General features: G+C 45.0%; 1 pseudogene; it reads right to left on the reverse strand.

Moving 5' to 3' along the window:
• Positions 1 to 5,900: 5,900 nt before the first annotated feature.
• LOC116371781 (scavenger receptor cysteine-rich type 1 protein M130-like) lies at positions 5,901 to 8,745 on the reverse strand (annotated as a pseudogene).
• Positions 8,746 to 14,988: the final 6,243 nt, after the last annotated feature.

Raw genomic sequence — 14,988 nt, forward strand, 5'->3', positions numbered from 1 at the left:
GGGTTGGTCTACTATTATCCAACTGAACAGTACAGCTTGGGTTGGTCTACTATTATCCTACTGAACAGTACAGCTTGGGTTGGTCTACTATTATCCTACTGAACAGAACAGCTTGGGTTGGTCTACTATTATCCAACTGAACAGTACAGCTTGGGTTGGTCTACTATTATCCTACTGAACAGTACAGCTTGGGTTGGTCTACTATTATCCTACTGAACAGTACAGCTTGGGTTGGTCTACTATTATCCTACTAAACAGTAAAGCTTGGGTTGGTCTGCTATTATCCAACTGAACAGTACAGCTTGGGTTGATCTACTATTATCCTACTGAACAGTACAACTTGGGTTGGTCTACTATTATCCTACTGAACAGTACAGCTTGGGTTGGTCTACTATTATCCTACTGAACAGAACAGCTTGGGTTGGTCTACTATTATCCTACTGAACAACACAGCTTGGGTTGGTCTACTATTATCCTACTAAACAGTACAGCTTGGGTTGGTCTGCTATTATCCAACTGAACAGTACAGCTTGGGTTGATCTACTATTATCCTACTGAACAGTACAGCTTGGGTTGGCCTACTATTATCCTACTGAACAGTACAGCTTGGGTTGGTCTACTATTATCCTACTGAACAGTACAGCTTGGGTTGGTCTACTATTATCCTACTGAACAGTACAGCTTGGGTTGGTCTACTATTATCCTACTGAACAGTACAGCTTGGGTTGGTCTACTATTATCCTACTGAACAGTACAGCTTGGGTTGGTCTACTATTATCCTACTGAACAGTACAGCTTGGGTTGGTCTACTATTATCCTACTGAACAGAACAGCTTGGGTTGGTCTACTATTATCCAACTGAACAGTACAGCTTGGGTTAGTCTACTATTATCCTACTGAACAGTACAGCTTGGGTTGGTCTACTATTATCCTACTGAACAGTACAGCTTGGGTTGGTCTACTATTATCCTACTAAACAGTACAGCTTGGGTTGGTCTGCTATTATCCAACTGAACAGTACAGCTTGGGTTGATCTACTATTATCCTACTGAACAGTACAACTTGGGTTGGTCTACTATTATCCTACTGAACAGTACAGCTTGGGTTGGTCTACTATTATCCTACTGAACAGAACGGCTTGGGTTGGTCTACTATTATCCTACTGAACAACACAGCTTGGGTTGGTCTACTATTATCCTACTAAACAGTACAGCTTGGGTTGGTCTGCTATTATCCAACTGAACAGTACAGCTTGGGTTGATCTACTATTATCCTACTGAACAGTACAGCTTGGGTTGGCCTACTATTATCCTACTGAACAGTACAGCTTGGGTTGGTCTACTATTATCCTACTGAACAGTACAGCTTGGGTTGGTCTACTATTATCCTACTAAACAGTACAGCTTGGGTTGGTCTACTATTATCCAACTGAACAGTACAGCTTGGGTTGGTCTACTATTATCCTACTGAACAGTACAGCTTGGGTTAGTCTACTGTTATCCTACTAAACAGTACAGCTTGGGTTGGTCTACTATTATCCTACTGAACAGTACAGCTTGGGTTGGTCTACTATTATCCTACTAAACAGTACAGCTTGGGTTGGTCTACTATTATCCTACTAAACAGTACAGGTTGGGTTGGCCTACTATTATCCTACTGAACAGTACCACTGGTCTGACTGTGAAATACCAATATGGGATGTATAATTTTAGGTCATTCAGAGTGTATCACTGTTTCCCATATAATTTTTCACACAGGGCGTCTTTCCTTCTCTGGGCCGTTTGGAAAATGTTTTACTAAATTAGAGTTCTGAATACCAACTTCTCCAGGCACCACTACACCACTGACCTACGCAACAGCTTTCAACATACCAGTATTTAGTTTGGAAACATTGAAATCTTTCAACATACCAGTATTTAGTTTGGAAACATTGAAATCTTTCAACATACCAGTATTTAGTTTGGAAACATTGAAATCTTTCAACATACCAGTATTTAGTTTGGAAACATTGAAATCTTTCAACATACCAGTATTTAGTTTGGAAACATTGAAATCTTTCAACATACCAGTATTTAGTTTGGAAACATTGAAATCTTTCAACATACCAGTATTTAGTTTGGAAACTTTAAAAACAAATGCTGGTATAAATAATACAATATTAAAATATGTCAAATTATCCATTTATTTGTTTCAAAAGTGGTGCAATGCTGTGAAAAACAGTTGTATTGAACTACAGTGCAATAATAATAGATATTCTCAAAATTGTGCTCGTCTTTGCAGGGGGACTCTTATTTAGAAGAAAATAATCTAATGTTGTGCTGCCAGCATATTATCCTGCTGCCAGCAGAACAGTAATATAAGAGTTCAACCTCAAATAGTTGTACGTGTGCAGCGAGGTACAACTGCAGAGATCTCTATAGTGAGGTAGATCACTAAGAGGTTCTGTCCATCAGGGGGCGACAAACGCCAGTTCATATTCCAGAATAGAGCACCACAGAATTATAGGCTCCCTTTGCCAAGTGGTCAGTTTGGAAATCCTCCGGCCTGGGCCAGGGGTGCGTCCCAAAAGTATTTACTGCTTCCTGAAGTGTGCACTCATTCACTACTCCCCATAAAGTGTAAAAACATTGGATTGGTGAAGGTGAAGGTTATAGCATGAGTTTCCATACTAATCAATTCCTGTCAAATCCTGTCAATTCCTGTCAATTCCTGTCAAATCCTGTCAAATCCTGTCAATTCCTGTCAAATCCTGTCAATGAAGGGAGGTGAACAAGCACACACTTTGGGAGGAAGGAGAGATTATTGGGGCAGAGACCAGGTATGTAGATGTTTCCCCAGCCAGGTACCACTACAACACATACCAGTCAATCAATATATCATCACTTTGGGAGGAAGGAGAGATTATTGGGGCAGAGACCAGGTATGTAGATGTTTCCCCAGCCAGGTTCCACTACAACACATACCAGTCAATCAATATATCATCACTTTGGGAGGAAGGAGAGATTATTGGGGCAGAGACCAGGTATGTAGATGTTTCCCCAGCCAGGTACCACTACAACACATACCAGTCAATCAATATATCATCACTTTGGGAGGAAGGAGAGATTATTGGGGCAGAGACCAGGTATGTAGATGTTTCCCCAGCCAGGTACCACTACAACACACACACACACACACACACACACACACACACACACACACACACACACACACACACACACACACACACACACACACACACACACACACACACACACACACACACACACACACATAGTCTATGGAGGATAAATAACTACACACCAGGACAACAATACATCATAGTCTATGGAGGATAAATAACTACACACCAGGACAACAATACATCATAGTCTATGTGGAGGATAAATAACTACACACCAGGACAACAATACATCATAGTCTATATGGAGGATAAATAACTACACACCAGGACAACAATACATCATAGTCTATGTGGAGGATAAATAACTACACACCAGGACAACAATACATCATAGTCTATGTGGAGGATAAATAACTACACACCAGGACAACAATACATCATAGTCTATGTGGAGGATAAATAACTACATTGATGTCTTCTCTTCTCTCTTTCTGTTTGTTTGTTGTTTCTCTGAATTAGCAGGTGATATTATTATCCCCTCATCTGTGTGTGAGAGACAGGAAGACAGACAGAAAGAGCGAGAGACAGAGAGAGAGAGACAGACAGATGAGACCCCTAAGCAAGCTGGACCTGGTGCTCTGTTCACAAACACAAACAGACCCCAGAGAGTCCCAGGACAGCAAACATATTAGACCCAATTAGACCCAATTAGACCAATCATGAGAAAAAATATATAATTACTTGACACATTGGAAAGAATTAACAAAAGAAAATAGCAAACTAGAATTTAGCCCTAAACAGAGAGAACACAGTGGCAGAATACCTGACCACTGTGACTGACCCTAAACAGAGAGAACACAGTGGCAGAATACCTGACCACTGTGACTGACCCTAAACAGAGAGTACACAGTGGCAGAATACCTGACCACTGTGACTGACCCTAAACAGAGAGTACACAGTGGCAGAATACCTGACCACTGTGACTGATCCAAACTTAAGGAAAGCTTTGACTATGTACAGACTCAGTGAGTATAGCCTTGCTATTGAGAAAGGCCACAGTAGGCAGACCTCAAATCAAATCAAATTGTATTAGTTATGAGCCCCTAACGAATACTGCAGTTTTTAAAAATATGGATAAGAATAAGAAATGAAAGTAACAAGTAATTAAAGAGCAGCAGTAAAATAACAATAGCAGGACTATATACAGGTCAGTACCTGGCTCTCCAGAGAAGACAGGCTATGTGCACACAGCCCACAAAATGAGGTAGAAACTGAGATGCACTTCCTAACCTGCCAAATGATTGACCAGTTCATTCATACTGTATGTTGTAGTCTGTCCAAGAGGAGAATCACACAGACTGATCTCAGTTAATTCATACTGTATGTTGTAGTCTGTCCAAGAGCGGAATCACACAGACTGATCTCAGTTAATTCATACTGTATGTTGTAGTCAGTCAACGAGGAGAATCACACAGACTGATCTCATTTAATTCATACTGTGTGTTGTAGTCTGTCCAAGAGGAGAATCTCACAGACTGATCTCAGTTAATTCATACTGTATGTTGTAGTCTGTCCAAGAGGGGAATCACACAGACTGATCTCAGTTAATTCATACTGTATGTTGTAGTCTGTCCAAGAGGAGAATCACACAGACTGATCTCATTTAATTCATACTGTATGTTGTAGTCTGTCCAAGAGGGGAATCACACAGACTGATCTCAGTTAATTCATACTGTATGTTGTAGTCTGTCCAAGAGGGGAATCACACAGACTGATCTCAGTTAATTCATACTGTATGTTGTAGTCTGTCCAAGAGGGGAATCACACAGACTGATCTCAGTTAATTCATACTGTATGTTGTAGTCTGTCCAAGAGGGGAATCACACAGACTGATCTCAGTTAATTCATACTGTATGTTGTAGTCTGTCCAAGAGGGGAATCACACAGACTGATCTCAGTTAATTCATACTGTATGTTGTAGTCTGTCTAATAATTAAATCACACCAGACTGACAGCCTGTAATTTTATTAAAAGCATTCAGTTGATTACATGGCAGTTTAGAGAGCAACATCACAACAATAATCTACTTCATAATCAATATCATAACATTTATAATCAATAACATCATTATCTCTATACTACTAACAACATAACACTAATCTACATCATAATCAATATAATAACGTTTATAATCAATAACATCATGAGAGGTAAACAACAACAAACCCCTTTATTAAAAAATGTTTCAAAATACAAAGAATGAACAGATGATTATAATAATACCTGGACTAATAATGGAAACACTTCAAGATAAAGAATCTAAGAGACACTAAATAAGATAAAGTATCTAAGAGACACTAAATAAGACAAAGAATCTAAGAGACATAAAATAAGATAAATGTTACCCAAAACCCCATGTTACCCAAAACCCCATGTTACCCAAACCCCCATGTTACCCAAAACCCCATGTTACCCAAACCCCCATGTTACCCAAAACCCCATGTTACCCAAAACCCCATGTTACCCAAACCCCCATGTTACCCAAACCCCCATGTTACCCAAAACCCCATCTTACCCAGAACCCCCATGTTACCCAAAACCCCATGTTACCCAAACCCCCATGTTACCCAAACCCCCATGTTACCCAAAACCCCATGTTACCCAGAACCCCATGTTACCCAGAACCCCATGTTACCCTGGTGGTAAAAAACAAACCAAATTAATAATGGTGGTTGCAGTCACTCCTTTTAGATTTCTTCCAAGGTTCTAGAAAGTTAAAGTAATTCTGGTTTGTCACTACATTTTAAACACCAGTCCACTGCTGACCATCGATTTAAAACACAAAACTGACCTAAGATCAGCATGTAGGGTCAGCTTCATTCTCCTCCTACTCCGTCCCCTGGGCTGCTCTCTCCTCTCCCGGTCCAGCTTCAGCTCTGGAGCTCAGAGAGACCATCTCCATGGCATTGACATAAAGATCCATGCTGCTCACCCTGTTCACTCTCTTCTGCCTCCTGGTGGGCTAGGGAGACACAGCACCAACAGTCAGACATTTACTCTCTAGTATCTCCATTCTCTCCCTCAACCTCTCCCTCTAGTTTAAATGGCTTGTAACGTCTGAGTAAATGTCTTTACCTTGTAGTACAGGTAGGAGGTGGTGATGGCTGTCAGTAGGATCAGCAGCACTACAACGTGTCTGATGATGAAGGCTGGCAGAGGAGAGGCTGCAAACAGAAACACCTTTGATGAGGGGACTGATCATCATCACATAGATCTGTGGGAAATCTGTCAATGACAAAGTTATAAGTCTGGTTCATGTTCAGTTACCTGTGATGGTGAGGGAGAGGAGCTCACTCTCAGAGGAGAAGTGATGAGAGAAAACATAATTGTCATAAACACAGCTGTAGTTCCCTTGGTGGGAGTCATCTGCAGCAGGGAAGAGGAAGGCAGCAGAGTGATTGACAGCTGGCTGGGTCTGGGTTCTGTTGGAGCCGGTGAACGTGAGGAGGAAGGAGCCTCCTGGGTACTGTGGCTGAGTGGAGCAGGTGATGGTGAAGCTGTAGCCCCTGAACACCTCGGGCCCCTGGTGGCCCCTGAAGACCCCTCCCATTGGGTCAGTCAGGAAGATATCAGGCTGGACCAGGAGATCTGTAACAATAAAAGAGAACAAGAAAAACCTCTTCAAATAGTTTCCTATAGATATGACAATAACATCAGCATGTAACAGTGCCAGCCACCCTCCCTCACAGGGCAACATGAGTAGTGGGCCTACAGTCACTGAGGGGCCAACAGTCATATGTTGATATCAGGCTGAAGCAGGACATCTGGAACAAGAGGAGAGAAAAAGAAAACGTAGCTCCTCAACTACTTTCCTCATTTAGATATGACAATAACATGACATGTGACAGTGGTAGTGAGTAGAGAAAAGAAAAGAGAGAGACAGTAATCTTACTATTTTCTCACTAAAACACACCTATATTGTCTCTCATATTCTTCACTCCTTCACTCTTGAGATTGTCAAGGACTAAACACAAATATGTTGGATAAAAGATTGTAGTTTGCTATGTTTGATGCTGTTAGAGATAGAAATGGGTTCTTAGTCACTCAGGATCGGGTTGGGAATAATGCAGGCAGGAGACAGGAATAAGTTCACTTCACTTTATAGAAAATAAACAGCTGGACATCCATCAGGCAGCTTCACTTCAGTACTATCTGATCTACAAGGTCTGATACTGTATGTCAGGGTCAGGATGGGCCAAGAGGAGAAAAGGTTACTGGTTATGATGACATCACTGGTGAGTACTCAGGAAAGATCAAATATATTTTTATCACTATCTCTCCCTCTTCCTCTCCTCCTCCCTCATTCTCTCTTTGTGACAGTGGTAGTGAGTAGAGACGTTCACTGAGGTAACACTCAAATACAAAGCATTCTGGGATATTTAAGTTGTATTTGATTCCTACTTGACTGATTGATCTATTTAGTAAAGCAGACTGACAAGTTAAACAGTCATCATGAGAGGTGCAGAGGAAGTTGTATGAATGAAGGAAATCAGTTGAATGTAATTATAATATGTTGTTATTTCCTGAGCAGATCACTGTGAGTCCAGGAAGGAGATATAATACATGGACAAAAGTATGTGGAACTCAGCAGTGAGTTTTACAACAGAGGATTATTTTTATGCTCTACGTGGTTCAACACTAGGCGGTCCGTTCTGTGTTGTCTACCACCTCACGGCTGAGCCGTTGTTGCTCCTAGACGTGCCACGTTTAAAGTCACTGAGATCTTCAGTAAGGACATTTTGCTGCCGATGTTTGTCTATGGAGATTGCATGGCGGCGTGCTCAATTTGATAAACCTGTCAGGTGTGACCGAATCCACTAAAGTCCACTTATTGTTGGCCATATAGTGTATCTTGCTCTTACCTGCGCAGATCACTTTGAGTCCAGGAAGAATATCATAGCTTCTGGAACACTCCCTCAGTGTGCGCTCAGACCCAAAACAGTGAACTCTGAACCCTCTAGTGGTGTATCCAGGTAGTACTGAAACAGTGGAGCCACAACCCAGCTGTCTACACACTACTGCAGCTGTAAACATCACGTCAGAGAGAGTTCCCACAGTCCTCCACTCTCCCTGGTCGTACCACTCCACTCCACCAGCACAGCGACTGCCACCTCCCACCAGCCTCACATCATCAGGCTCTGAGAAAAGAAAAGAGAGAGACAGTAATCTTACTATTTTCTCACTAAAATACACCTATATTGTCTCTCATATTCTTCACTCCAGGTGAGAAACAATGTTGATTGAGTGTAAAACTGTTTCTTACCTGAGCAGGTGAGTCCAACAGCATTACCAGGTAGGCAGGTGTTGTTCTCTCTGTCTGAGGTGTCACAGTCCAGGAGAAGGGACTCTTTGCCTTTACACTGGAACTCTTTATCCCAGGTCTGACCCCCACCTTCTCCATAGAGCCCCCCCTGTAGAGCTGCAGGAGCCCCACAGCCAAGCTCCCCACAGACTACCTCTGCATCCTGCCGGTCAAAGTCAGCTTCACACACTGAGGCCCAGGACTGATTGGACTTCACCTCCACTCTCCCAGAGCAGAGACCAGCTCCATCCACAAGCCGCACAGACTCTGGAGAAAAAGAGTTGGTTGAACATTCAATCAGTTTTGTTGATGAATCTGTCAAGGACTCAACACAAATATGTTGGATAAAAGATTGTAGTTTGCTATGTTTGATACTGTAAGAGGTAGAAATGGGTTCTTAGTCACTCAGGATCAGGTTGGGAATAATGCAGGCAGGAGACAGGAATAAGTTCACTTCACTTTATGGAAAATAAACAGCTGGACATCCATCAGGCAGCTTCACTTCAGTACCATCTGAACTACAATGATCTGCCCATGAACATCTCCCATAAACCAATATGACAAACACAAATATAATGTTTAAATACATCTGACATCTCTCCCTCTATTTAAATGAAATAAAAACACATAAAACATGATACATGGTAATATTGTATAATGTATAAATGAATCTCTCAACATGACCAGTCTCTTACCTGAACAGGTCACATGACGATAATATCCACCATCATTATAGACACCAGGTTCTTCTATGATGTCACACTGTCCAATAGAAGACTCATTTCCATAGCAAATACTAAATAGTGTTACTCCTCTTCCCTCTTCGATCAGAGGTCCTCTAGATTCAGCTACAGGATTCCCACAGTCCATCTCTCTACACAAAACCGCAGTCTCTCTCATGCTCCACCACCTAGTACATAGACCTGACCACTCTCCTCTGTAGAAGACTTCCACTGTCCCAGAACAGGAAGTGGTTCCATTCACCAGTCTGACTGAGTATTCAGCTGTAAACAGCAGAGAGGAAAACACAGTGGTGAGGACAGATGATGACAGTGATTCTGTTATTCTAACAGCAGTGATGCTTTGTGGTTGACAAGTATTAGTAGTTCCATAAAACACTACTTGTTATTGGGGTTTAGAATGGTTTGTATGGATACATGAATTTCTCCATGTGGGATAATAAAGTTGATGAATATTGAACTGCTATAATCACTGTAGATTTATACTCTACCTACCTGGTGGACTGACGCTTTGAGCCTGGAGATCTGAGGAGAAAGAGACAGAGAGAAACAAAGGAGAAAGGGAGGAGTCAGAGGAAGAGAGAGACAGAGGTTAAATGAACATCAACATGACCTTTCATGATGTGATGTGGAAGACAGGCTTATCGTTGGTATGGTGCAACAACACCCATGTGTACATACACTATATATACAAAAGTATGTGGACACCACTTCAAATGAGTGGATTCTATTTCAGTCACACCCCTTCCTGACAGATGTAAAAAAAAAAAAGCAAGCACTCAGCCATGCAATCTCCATAGACAAACATTTGCAGTAGTATGTACTTAATGAAGAGCTCAGTGACTTTCCCCTCTCTTCTCCCCTCTATTCTCCTCCCCCTCTCCTCTCCTCTTCTCCCCCTCTCTTCTCCAGTCTATTCTCCTCTTCTCCCCTCTATTCTCCTCCCCCTCTCCACTCCTCTTCTCCCCCTTTCTTCTCCCCCTTTCTTCTCCTTTCTTCTCCTCTTCTCCTCTTTATCCGGGGCTTTGGTCAGGTAGCCAACTACTCCCGGAGGTTTATCCGGGGCTTTGGTCAGGTAGCCAACTACTATCGGAGGTTTATCCGGGGCTTTGGTCAGGTAGCGAACTACTACCAGAGGTTTATCCGGGGCTTTGGTCAGGTAGCCAACTACTACCGGAGGTTTATCCGGGGCTTTGGTCAGGTAGCCAACTACTACCGGAGGTTTATCCGGGGCTTTGGTCAGGTAGCCAACTACTACCGGAGGTTTATCCAGGGCTTTGGTCAGGTAGCCAACTACTACCGGAGGTTTATCCGGGGCTTTGGTCAGGTAGCCAACTACTACCGGAGGTTTATCCGGGGCTTTGGTCAGGTACCGACTCCCATTACCTCACTGCTGAAGGGGGGACCGGTGCGACTGCAGTGGACGGCTGAGGCGGACAGGGCTTTTGGTCACCTGAGGGCTCTGTTTACCTCGGCTCTCCTGCTGGCTCATCCGGATCTGGGATAGGAGCCGTGCTCCCTCAGCACTCGGGTACGCCACTAAAGCTCCGCCCCTGTGCTTTCTTTTCGAAGAAGGTGGAGACTGAACCCTCGCCAGGCAAGATGGAGACTGAACCCTCGCCAGGCAAGGTGGAGACTGAACCCTCGCCAGGCAAGGTGGAGACTGAACCCTCGCCAGGCAAGGTGGAGACTGAACCCTCACCAGGCAAGGTGGAGACTGAACCCTCGCCAGGCAAGGTGGAGACTGAACCCTCGCCAGGCAAGGTGGAGACTGAACCCTCACCAGGCAAGTGGGCCATGTTGTTTTTTACCCTTTTTGTTTTCACTGTTTCCTACAGACCAGGTTCCCAGAACGCTAAGGCAGACACACCGTCCTACAGACCAGGTTCCCAGAACGCTAAGGCAGACACACCGTCCTACAGACCAGGTTCCCAGAACGCTAAGGCAGACGTACTGTCCTACAGACCAGGTTCCCAGAACGCTAAGGCAGACACACTGTCCTACAGACCAGGTTCCCAGAACGCTAAGGCAGACACACTGTCCTACAGACCAGGTTCCCAGAACGCTAAGGCAGACACACTGTCCTACAGACCAGGTTCCCAGAACGCTAAGGCAGACACACTGTCCTACAGACCAGGTTCCCAGAACGCTAAGGCAGACACACTGTCCTACAGACCAGGTTCCCAGAACGCTAAGGCAGACACACTGTCCTACAGACCAGGTTCCCAGAACACTAAGGCAGACACACTGTCCTACAGACCAGGTTCCCAGAACGCTAAGGCAGACACACTGTCCTACAGACCAGGTTCCCAGAACGCTAAGGCAGACGCACTGTCCTACAGACCAGGTTCCCAGAACGCTAAGGCAGACGCACTGTCCTACAGACCAGGTTCCCAGAACGCTAAGGCAGACGCACTGTCCTACAGACCAGGTTCCCAGAACGCTAAGGCAGACACACTGTCCTACAGACCAGGTTCCCAGAACGCTAAGGCAGACACACTGTCCTACAGACCAGGTTCCCAGAACGCTAAGGCAGACACACTGTCCTACAGACCAGGTTCCCAGAACGCTAAGGCAGACGCACTGTCCTACAGACCAGGTTCCCAGAACGCTAAGGCAGACACACTGTCCTACAGACCAGGTTCCCAGAACGCTAAGGCAGACGCACTGTCCTACAGACCAGGTTCCCAGAACGCTAAGGCAGACGCACTGTCCTACAGACCAGGTTCCCAGAACGCTAAGGCAGACGCACTGTCCTACAGACCAGGTTCCCAGAACGCTAAGGCAGACGCACTGTCCTACAGACCAGGTCCACAGAACGCTAAGGCAGACACACTGTCCTACAGACCAGGTTCCCAGAACGCTAAGTCAGACGTACTGTCTCGAATGTATGACACAGAGGAGCGGTCCATAGATCACACTCCCGAACTTCCGGCCTCTTGCCTGGTGGCGCCTGGTGGCACCAAGATGGCGTAGCAGTAAGTCGTCCTGTCGTGTCGTGTCCCTGTATATTTTGTTTATATTTAGTTTATTTTTCGTTTTTTTACATATTTTTCGTTTTTTACATATTTTTCGTTTTTTACATAGCTATCCCTTTAAAAACATTTTGCTAAACCTAAGCTTCCAAATACGCTGGATCTTCACAACTAGCTATCTAGCTAAACCGCAACCCCGGATGATTACCCCTGGCTAGCGTTTCCACCCACTTAGCTTGAAGCTAGCCCGGCCTGCGCTACCACCGTAGCATACTCCTGAGCTACAATACCCGGGCCCACGACCGGTCTATCGATGTCACCGCATGAAGAGGAATAAACAGACTCACCCCATCGCGACGTCCCCCAAAGGCTAACTCTCTAGCCCTCGCTATCTCCCTGCTTGCTAATTCGGCCTGCTAACTGCTAGCTTGTCCAGCTCCGGTCCGCTAACTGCTACCTTGTCTAGCCCGGGCCTACAAACTGTTAGCTTGTTAGCACAGGCCTGCTAACCGCCTGAATCGCCGCGTCCCAAACGCCCACCGGACCCATATTTACTTTCTATCTCTTTTGACTTTTAATTTGTTTATACCTTCCGGAAACCTGCCTCACCCAATGTGATACGGAATCGCTATTATTTTTTATTTATTTTTAGAACACACTCAAGAACCTCCAGAAGCTAACCAGCTAACTAGCTACAAGCTATTTAGTCATTGTTCGTTTTTTTTTACCTGGATAACACTCGCCAGTCCAGCTTCCCTTCCCCATCCACCGCTGCCCCCTGGACACTGATCTCTTGGCTACATAGCTGATGCACGCTGGACTGTCCATAAATCACGGTACTCCATTCTGCTTGTTTGTTTTATCTGTTGGCCCCGTTGCCTAGTCTACGCCATTTTACCTGCTGTTGTTGTGCTAGCTGATTAGCTGTTGTCTCACCTACTGTTTTAGCTAGCTTTCCCAATTCAACACCTGTGATTACTGTATGCCTCGCTGTATGTCTCTCTCAAATGTCAATATGCCTTGTATACTGTTGTTCAGGTTAGTTATCATTGTTTTAGTTCACAATGGAGCCCCTAGTTCCACTCTTCATACCCCTGATAACTCCTTTGTCCCACCTCCCACACATGCGGTGACCTCACCCATTACTACCAGCATGTCCAGAGATACAACCTCTCTCATCATCACCCAGTGCCTGGGCTTACCTCCGCTGTACCCGCACCCCACCATACCCCTGTCTGCGCATTATGCCCTGAATATATTCTACCATGCCCAGAAACCTGCTCCTCTTATTCTCTGTCCCCAACGCTCTAGGCGACCAGTTTTGATAGCCTTTAGCCGCACCCTCATACTACTCCTTCTCTGTTCCGCGGGTGATGTGGAGGTAAACCCAGGCCCTGCATGTCCCCAGGCACCCTCATTTGTTGACTTCTGTGTTCGAAAAAGCCTTGGTTTCATGCATGTCAACATCAGAAGCCTCCTCCCTAAGTTTGTCTTACTCACTGCTTTAGCACACTCTGCTAACCCTGATGTCCTTGCTGTGTCTGAATCCTGGCTCAGGAAGGCCACCAAAAATTCTGAGATTTCCATACCCAACTATAACATCTTCCGTCAAGATAGAACTGCCAAAGGGGGAGGAGTTGCAGTTTACTGCAGAGATAGCCTGCAAAGTAATGTCATACTTTCCAGGTCCATACCCAAACAGTTCGAACTACTAATTTTGAAAATTACTCTCTCCAGAAATAAGTCTCTCACGGTTGCCGCCTGCTACCGACCCCCCTCAGCTCCCAGCTGTGCCCTGGACACCATTTGTGAATTGATCGCCCCCCATCTAGCTTCAGAGTTTGTTCTGTTAGGTGACCTAAACTGGGATATGCTTAACACCCCGCCAGTCCTACAATCTAAGCTAGATGCTCTCAATCTCACACAAATCATCAAGGAACCCACCAGGTACAACCCTAACTCTGTAAACAAGGGCACCCTCATAGACGTCATCCTGACCAACTGGCCCTCCAAATACACCTCCGCTGTCTTCAACCAGGATCTCAGCGATCACTGCCTCATTGCCTGTATCCGCTACGGAGCCGCAGTCAAACGACCACCCCTCATCACTGTCAAACGCTCCCTAAAACACTTCTGTGAGCAGGCCTTTCTAATCGACCTGGCCCGGGTATCCTGGAAGGACATTGACCTCATCCCGTCAGTTGAGGATGCCTGGTCATTCTTTAAAAGTAACTTCCTCACCATTTTAGATAAGCATGCTCCGTTCAAAAAATGCAGAACTAAGAACAGATACAGCCCTTGGTTCACCCCAGACCTGACTGCCCTCGACCAGCACAAAAACATCCTGTGGCGGACTGCAATAGCATCGAATAGTCCCCGTGATATGCAACTGTTCAGGGAAGTCCGGAACCAATACACGCAGTCAGTCAGGAAAGCTAAGGCCAGCTTCTTCAGGCAGAAGTTTGCATCCTGTAGCTCCAACTCCAAAAAGTTCTGGGACACTGTGAAGTCCATGGAGAACAAGAGCACCTCCTCCCAGCTGCCCACTGCACTGAGGCTAGGTAACACGGTCACCACTGATAAATCCATGATTATCGAAAACTTCATTAAGCATTTCTCAACGGCTGGCCATGCCTTCCGCCTGGCTACTTCAACCTCGGCCAACAGCTCCGCCCCCCCCGCAGCTCCTCGCCCAAGCCTCTCCAGGTTCTCCTTTACCCAAATCCAGATAGCAGATGTTCTGAAAGAGCTGCAAAACCTGGACCCGTACAAATCAGCTGGGCTTGA

This window comes from Oncorhynchus kisutch, unplaced genomic scaffold, assembly GCF_002021735.2.
Source record: "Oncorhynchus kisutch isolate 150728-3 unplaced genomic scaffold, Okis_V2 scaffold3655, whole genome shotgun sequence".
Lineage (NCBI taxonomy): Eukaryota > Metazoa > Chordata > Actinopteri > Salmoniformes > Salmonidae > Oncorhynchus > Oncorhynchus kisutch.